This window comes from Triticum aestivum, chromosome 5B, assembly GCF_018294505.1.
Source record: "Triticum aestivum cultivar Chinese Spring chromosome 5B, IWGSC CS RefSeq v2.1, whole genome shotgun sequence".
Taxonomy (NCBI): Eukaryota; Viridiplantae; Streptophyta; class Magnoliopsida; order Poales; family Poaceae; genus Triticum; species Triticum aestivum.
This window is the reverse complement of record NC_057807.1, coordinates 529,347,593-529,357,258: the sequence shown is the minus strand read 5'-3', so window position 1 is coordinate 529,357,258 and position 9,666 is coordinate 529,347,593.

Sequence of the window (9,666 nt, the reverse complement as noted above, 5' to 3'; positions counted from 1 at the left end):
TTCCACATTGTTTTATATGAAGGCCAAACTCGTAACTCAAATATTCTCCTCTACGATCAGATCGTAGAAACTTTATTTTCTTGTTACGATGATTCTCCACTTCACTCTGAAATTCTTTGAACTTTTCAAATGTTTCAAACTTGTGCTTCATTAAGTAGATATACTCATATCTGCTCAAATCATCTTGTGAAGGTCAGAAAATAACAATACCTACCACGAGCATCAACACTCATTGGACCGCATACATCGGTATGTATTATTTCCAACAAGTCAGTATCTCGTTCCATTGTTCCGAACAATGGAGTTTCAGTCATCTTGCCCAAAAGGCATGGTTCGCAAGCATCAAATGATTCATAATCAACTGATTCCAAAAACCCATCAGCATGGAGTTTCTTCACGCGCTTTACACCGATATGACCCAAACGGCAGTGCCACAAATAAGTTGCACTATCATTATTAACTTTGCATCTTTTGGCATCAATATTATGAATATGTGTATCACTACGATCGAGATCCAACAAACTATTTTCATTGGGTGTATGGCCATTGAAGGTTTTATTCATTTAAACAGAACAACAATTATTCTCTGATTTTAAATGAATAACCGTATTGCAATAAACATGATCAAATCATATTCATGCTGGACGCAAACGCCAAATAACATTTATTTAGGTTCAACACTAATCCCGAAAGTATAGGGAGTGTGCGATGATGATCATATCAATCTTGGAACCACTTCCAACACACATCATCACTTCACCTTCAACTAGTCTTTGTTTATTCTGTAACTCCTGTTTCGAGTTACTAATCTTAGCAACCAAACAAGTATCAAATACCCAAGGGTTACTATAAACACTAGTAAGGTACACATCAATAACCTGTATATCAAATATACCCTTGTTCACTTTGCCATCCTTCTTATTTACCAAATATTCAGGGCATTTCCGCTTCCAGTGACCATTTCCTTTGCAGTAGAAGCACTCAGTTTCAGGCTTTGGTCCATCTTTGGGCTTCTTCGCGGGAGTGACAACTTGCTTGTCATTCTACTTGAAGTTCCCTTTCTTTCCCTTTGCCATTCTCTTGAAACTAGTGGTCTTGTCAATCATCAACACTTGATGCTCTTTCTTGATTTCTACCTTCATTGATTTCAACATCACGAAGAGCTCGGGAATCGTTTTCGTCATCCCTTGCATACTATAGTTCATCATGAAGTTCTAGTAACTTGGTGATGGTGACTAGAGAACTCTGTTAATCACTATCTTATCTGGAAGATTAACTCCGACTGATTCAAGCGATTGTAGTACCCAGACAATCTGGGCACATGCTCACTAGTTGAGCGATTCTCCTCCATGTTTTAGCTATAGAACTTGTTGGAGACTTCATATCTCTCAACTCGGGTATTTGCTTGAAATATTAACTTCAATTCCTGGAACATCTCATATGGTCCATGACATTCAAAACATCTTTGAATTCCCGATTCTAAGCCGTTAAGCATGGTGCACTAAACTATCAAGTAGTCATCACATTGAGCTAGCCACACGTTCATAACGTCTGCATCTGCTCCTGCAATAGGTCTGTCACCTAGCGGTGCATTAAGGACATAATTCTTCTGTGCAGCAATGAGGATAAACCTCAGATCACTGATCCAATCCGCATCATTGCTACTAACATCTTTCAACATAATTTTCTCTAGGAACGTATCAAAATAAACATATGAAAGCAACAACGCAAGATATTGATCTACAACATAATTTGCTAAATACTACCAGGACTAAGTTCATGATAAATTTAAGTTCAATTAATCATATTACTGAAGAACTCCCACTTAGACAGACATCTCTCTAGTCATCTAAGTGATCACGTGATCCAAATCAACTAAACCATGTCCGATCATCACGTGAGATGGAGTAGTTTTCAATGGTGAACATCACTATGTTGATCATATCTACTATATGATTCACGCTCGACCTTTCGGTCTCCGTGTTCCGAGGCCATATCTGTATATGCTAGGCTCGTCAAGTTTAACCTGAGTATTCTGCGTGTGCAACTGTTTTGCACCCATTGTATTTGAACGTAGAGCCTATCACACCCGATCATCACGTGGTGTCTCAGCACGAAGAACTTTCGCAACGGTGCATACTCAGGGAGAACACTTCTTGATAATTAGTGAGAGATCATCTTAAAATGCTACAGTCAAACAAAACAGAATAAGATGTATAACAGATAAACATCATATGCAATCAAAATATGTGACATGATATGGCAATGATCATCTTGCGCCTTTGATCTCCATCTCCAAAGTACTGTCATGATCTCTATCGTTACCGGCACGACACCATGATCTTTATCATCTTGATCTATATCAATGTGTCGTCACATGGTCGTCTCGTCAACTATTGCTCTTGCAACTATTGCTATCGCATAGCGATAAAGTAAAGCAATTATTTGGTACTTGCATCTCATGCAACAAAGAGACAGCCATAGGGCTTGTGCCAGTTGCCGATAACTTCAACAAAACATGATCATCTCATACAACAACTTATATCTCATCACGTCTTGACCATATCACATCACAACATGCCCTGAAAAACAAGTTAGACGTCCTCTACTTTGTTGTTGCAAATTTTACGTGGCTGCTACGGGCTGAGCAAGAATTGTTCTTACCTACGCATCAAAACCACAACGATAGTTCGTCAAGTTAGTGCTGTTTTAACCTTCGCAAGGACCGGGCGTAGCCACACTCGGTTCAACTAAAGTTGGAGAAACAGACACCCGCTAGTCACCTGTGTGCAAGGCACGGCGGTAAAACCAGTCTCGCGTAAGCGTACGCGTAATGTCGGTCCGGGCTGCTTCATCCAACAATACCGCCGAACCAAAGTATGACATGCTGGTAAGCAGTATGACTTGTATCGCCCAGAACTCACTTGTGTTCTACTCATGCATATAACATCTACGCATAAAACCAGGCTCGGATGCCACTGTTGGGGAACGTAGTAATTTCAAAAATTTCCTACGCATACGCAAGATCATGGTGATGCATATCAACGAGAGGGGGACTGTATCTTCATACCCTTGAAGATCGCTAAGCGGAAGCGTATATCAACGCGGTTGATGTAGTCATACGTCTTCACGGTCCGACCGATCCAAGTACCGAACGCACAGCACCTCCGAGTTCTGCACACGTTCAGCTCGATGAAATCCTCGCCTTCTCGATCCAGCAAGAGGGGCGAAGTAGTAGATGAGTTCCGGCAGCACGATGGCGTGGTGACGGTGTTGGTGAAGAACAATCTCTGCAGGGCTTCGCCTAAGCACTACGAAAACTATGACGGAGGATAAACTAGAGGGGACGGGGTTGCCGGCACACGGCTTTGTGTTTCTTGATGTGTCTTTGGTGCTAGCCCTGCCCCTCTATTTATATGTTGAGCCTTGGGGTCGAAACTTGGAGTAAAAGCCTCCACAAAGTCAGTTTCACCCGAAAGGCAAGAGTCCTTCTCGGACTCCAGGGCCAGACGCCAGGGTTCCCGGCGTCTGGACCCAGACGCCAGGGACCCTGGCGTCTGGCCCCTGGACTCCGCAAAACTTCCTTTTGCGCTTTTCAAAAACCTTGTGGGCGTTCCCCTTTGGCCCAAATAACGTGTTCTCATACCCAAACATTTCGGGAAACATCCGGAACCTCTTCCTGTGAATTCCGGAACCCTTCCGGAGATAAAACACTATTATCCCATATATCAAACTTTATCCCCGAACCATTCCGGATTTCCTCGTCATGTCCATGATCTCATCCGAGACTCCGAACAACATTCGGTTACCAACATACATAACTCATATAATACTATATCCTCAACGAAACGTTAAGCGTGCGGAACCTACGGGTTCGAGAACTATGTAGACATGATCGAGACACGTTTCCGGTCAATAACCAATAGCGCGACCTGGATGCCCATATTGGCTCCCACATATTCTACGAAGATCTTTATCGGTCAAACCGCATAACAACATACGTTGTTCCCTTTGTCATCGGTATGTTACTTGCCTGAGATTCGATCGTCGGTATCTCAATACCTAGTTCAATCTCGTTACCGGCAAGTCTCTTTACTCGTTCCATAATACATCATCCCGCAACTAACTCATTAGTTGCAATGCTTGCAAGGCTTTAAGTGATGTGCATTACCGAGTGGGCCCAGAGATACCTCTCCGACAATCGGAGTGACAAATCCTAATCTCGAAATACGCCAACCCAACAAGTACCTTCGGAGACACCTGTAGAGCACCTTTATAATCACCCAGTTACGTTGTGACGTTTGGTAGCACACAAAGTGTTCCTCTGGTAAACGGGAGTTGCATAATCTCATAGTCATAGGAACATGTATAAGTCATGAAGAAAGCAATAGCAACATACTAAACGATCGAGTGCTAAGCTAACGGAATGGGTCATGTCAATCACATCATTCTCCTAATCATGTGATCCCGTTAATCAAATGACAACTCATGTCTATGGTTAGGAAATATAACCATCTTTAATTAACGAGCTAGTCAAGTAGAGGCATACTAGTGACACTCTGTTTGTCTATGTATTCACACATGTATTATGTTTCCGGTTAATACAATTCTAGCATGAATAATAAACATTTATCATGATATAAGGAAATAAATAATAACTTTATTATTGCCTCCAGGGCATATTTCCTTCACGTAGTAATTTCAAAAAAATTCCTACGCACACACAGGATCATGGTGATGCATAGCAATGAGAGGGGAGAGTGTTGTCCACGTACCCTCGTAGACCGAAAGCGGAAGCGCTAGCACAACGCGGTTGATGTAGTTGTACATCTTTGTGGCCCGACTGATCAAGCATCGAAACTACGGCACCGCCGAGTTCTAGCACACGTTCAGCTCGATGACGTCCCTCGAACTCCGATCCAGCCGAGTATCGAGGGAGAGTTCCGTCAGCATGACGACATGGTGACGATCTTGATGTTCTACCGTCGCAGGGCTTCGCCTAAGCACCGCTACGATATTATTGAGGTGGACTATGGTGGAGTGGGGCACCGCACACGGCTAAGAGATCCAAGGGATCAATTGTTGTTGTGTCTAGAGGTGCCCCCCTGCCCCCGTATATAAAGGAGCAAGGGGGAGGGGGTGGCCGACCTAGGAGGGGGCGCGCCATGGGGAGTCCTACTCCCACCGGGAGTAGGATTTCCCCCCTTGCAAGTAGTAGGAGTAGGAGTCAAGGAAAGGGGGAAGAGAAGAGAAGGAAGGAGGGGGCGCAGCCCCTCCCCCTAGTCCAATTCGGACTAGGCCTTGGGGGGGGCGCCCAGCCTCTCCTCTCCCTTTCCCCTAAAGCCCAATAAGGCCCATATACTCCCCAGCGAATTCCCGTAACTCTCCGGTACTCCGAAAAATACCCGAATCACTTGGAACCTTTCCGAACTCTGAATATAGTCGTCCAATATATCGATCTTTATGTCTTGGCCATTTTGATACTCCTCGTCATGTCTCCGATCTCATCTGGGACTCCGAACTCCTTCGGTACATCAAAACTCATAAACTCATAATTTAACTGTCATCGAAACCTTAAGCGTGCGGACCCTACGGGTTCGAGAATAATGTAGACATGACCGAGACACGTCTCCGGTCAATAACCAATAGCGGAACCTGGATTCTCATATTGGTTCCCACATATTCTACGAAGATCTTTATCGGTCAGACCGCATAACAACATATGTTGTTCCCTTTGTCATTGGTATGTTACTTGCCCGAGATTCGATCATCGGTATCTCAATACCTAGTCCAATCTCGTTACCGGCAAGTCTCTTTACTCGTTCCGTAATACATCATCTCGCAACTAACTCATTAGTTGCAATGCTTGCAAGGCTTAAGTGATGTGCATTATCGAGAGGACCCAGAGATACCTCTCCGACAATCGGAGTGACAAATCCTAATCTCGAAATACGCCAACCCAACAAGTACCTTTGGAGACACATGTAGAACACCTTTATAATCACCCAGTTACGTTGTGACGTTTGGTAGCACACAAAGTGTTACTCCGGTAAACGGGAGTTGCATAATCTCATAGTCATAGGAACATGTATAAGTCATGAAGAAAGCAATAGCAATATACTAAACGATCGGGTGCTATGCTAATGGAATGGGTCTAAGTCAATCACATCATTCTCCTAATGATGTGATCTTGTTAATCAAATAATAACTCTTTGTCCATGCCTAGGAAACACAACCATCTTTGATTAATGAGCTAGTCAAGTAGAGGCATACTAGTGACACTCAGTTTGTCTATGTATTCACACATGTATTATGTTTCTGGTTAATACAATTCTAGCATGAATAATAAACATTTATCATGAAATAAGGAAATAAATAATAACTTTATTATTGCCTCTAGGGCATATTTCCTTCAATATTTCCTTCAGTCTCCCACTTGCACTAGAGTCAATAATCTAGATTACACAGTAACGATTCTAACACCCCTGGCGCCTTGGTGTTGATCATGTTTTGCTCGTGGAAGAGGCTTAGTCAACGGGTCTGCAACATTCAGATCCGTATGTATCTTGCAAATCTCTATGTCTCCCACCTGGACTTGGTCCTGGATGGAATTGAAACATCTCTTGATGTGTTTGGTTCTCTTGTGAAATCTGGATTCCTTTGCCAAGGAAATTGCACCAGTATTGTCACAAAAGATTTTCATTGGACCCGATGCACTAGGTATGACACCTAGATCGGATATGAACTCCTTCATCCAGACTCCTTCATTTGCTGCTTCCGAAGCAGCTATGTACTCTGCTTCACATGTAGATCCCGCCATGATGCTTTGTTTAGAACTGCACCAACTGACAGCTCCACCGTTCAATATAAACACGTATCCAGTTTGCAATTTAGAATCGTCCGAATCAGTGTCAAAGCTTGCATTGACGTAACCATTTACGACTAGCTCTTTGTCACCTCCATAAACGAGAAACATATCCTTAGACCCTTTTAGGTATTTCAGGATATTATTAATCATTGTCCAGTGATCCACTCCTGGATTACTTTGGTACCTCCCTGCTAAACTTGTTGCTAAGCATACATCAGGTCTGGTACACAGCATTGCATACATGATAGAGCCTATGGCTGAAGCATAGGGAACATCTTTCATTTTCTCTCGATCTTCTGTTGTGGTCGGGCATTGAGTCTGACTCAACTTCACACCTTGTAACACAGGCAACAACCCTTTCTTTGCTTGATCCATTTTGAACATTTTCAAAACTTTATCAAGGTATGTGCTTTGTGAAAGTCCAATTAAGCGTCTTTATCTATCTCTATAGATCTTGATGCCTAATATATAAGCAGCTTTACCGAGGCCTTTCATTGGAAACTTTTATTCAAGTATCCTTTTATGCTATCCAGAAATTCTATATCATTTCCAATTAACAATATGTCATCTACATATAATATCAGAAATGCTACAGAGCTCCCACTCACTTTCTTGTAAATACATGCTTCTCCAAAAGTCTTTGATCACACTATCAAAGCGTTTATTCCAACTCCGAGAGGCTTGCACCAATCCATAAATGGATCGTTGGAGCTTGCACACTTTGTTAGCACCTTTTGGATTGACAAAACCTTCTGGTTGCATCATATACAACTCTTCTTCTAGAAATCCATTCAGGAATGCAGTTTTGACATCTATTTGCCATATTTCATAATCATAAAATGCGGCAATTGCTAACATGATTCGGACAGGCTTAAGCATCGCTACGGGTGAGAAAGTCTCATCGTAGTCAACCCCTTGAACTTGTTGAAAACCTTTTGCAACAAGTCGAGCTTTGTAGACAGTAACATTACCATCAGCGCCAGTCTTCTTCTTGAAGATCCATTTATTCTCGATGGCTTGCCGATCATTGGGCAAGTCAACCAAAGTCCATACTTTGTTCTCATACATGGATCCTATCTCAGATTTCATGGCCGGGAGCCATTTTGCGGAATCTGGGATCATCATCGCTTCCTCATAGTTCGTAGGTTCGCCATGGTCAAGTAACATGACCTCCAGAATAGGATTACCGTACCACTCTGGTGCGGATCTTACTCTAGTTCACCTACAGGTTCGGTAGTAACTTGATCCGAAGTTTCATGATCAATATCATTAGTATCCTCACTAATTGGTGTAGTCGTCACAGGAACCGGTTTCTTGATGAACTACTTTCGAATAAGGGAGTAGGTATAGTTACCTCACCAAGTTCTACTTTCCTCTCACTCACTTCTTTCGAGAGAAACTCCTTCTCTAGAAAGGATCCAAATTTAGCAACAAATATCTTGCCTTCAGATCTGTGATAGAAGGTGTACCCAATAGTCTCCTTTGGGTATCCTATGAAGACACATTTCTCCGATTTGGGTTCGAGCTTATCTGGTTGAAGTTTTTTCACATAAGCATCACAACCACAAACTTTAAGAAACGACAACTTTGGTTTCTTGCCAAACCACAGTTCATAAGGTGTCGTCTCAACGGATTTTGATGGTGCCCTATTTAACATGAATGCGGCCGTCTCCAAAGCATAACCCCAAAACGATGGCGGTAAATCAGTAAGAGACATCATAGATTGCACCATATCTAGTAAAGTACGATTACGACGTTCAGACACACCATTACGTTGTGGTGTTCCGGGTGGCGTGAGTTGCGAAACTATTCCGCATTGTCTCAAATGTAAACCAAACTCGTAACTTGAATATTCTCTTCCACGATCAGATCGTAGAAACTTTATTTTCTTGTTACGATGATTTTCCACTTCACTCTGAAATTCTTTGAACTTTTCAAATGTTTCAGACTTATGTTTCACTAAGTAGATATACCCATATCTGCTCAAATCATCTGTGAAGGTGAGAAAATAACGATACCCGCCGTGAGCCTCAATGTTCATTGGACCACATACATCAGTATGTATGATTTCCAACAAATCTGTTGCTCACTTCATAGTTCCGGAGAACGGCGTTTTAGTCATCTTGCCCATGAGGCATGGTTCGCAAGTACCAAGTGATTCCAGAAGTCCATTAGTATGGAGTTTCTTCATGCGCTTTACACCAATATGACCCAAACGGCAGTGCCACAAATAAGTTGCACTATCATTATCAACTCTGCATCTTTTGGCTTCAACATTATGAATATGTGTATCACTACTATCGAGATTCAATAAAAATAGACCACTCTTCAAGGGTGCATGACCATAAAAGATATTACTCATATAAATAGAACAACCATTATTCTCTGATTTAAATGAATAACCGTCTCGCATCAAACAAGATCCAGATATAATGTTCATGCTTAATGCTGGCACCAAATAACAATTATTCATGTCTAAAACTAATCCCGAAGGTAGATGTAGAGGTAGCGTGCCGACCGCGATCACATTGACTTTGGAACCATTTCCCACGCGCATCGTCACCTCGTTCTTACCCAATCTTCGCTTAATCCGTAGTCCCTGTTTCAAGTTGCAAATATTAGCAACAGAACCAGTATCAAATACCCAGGTACTACTACGAGCATTAGTAAGGTACACATCAATAACATGTATATCACATATACCTTTGTTCACCTTGCCATCCTTCTTATCCGCCAAATACATGGGGCAGTTCCGCTTCCAGTGACCAGTCTGCTTGCAGTAGAAGCACTCAGTTTCA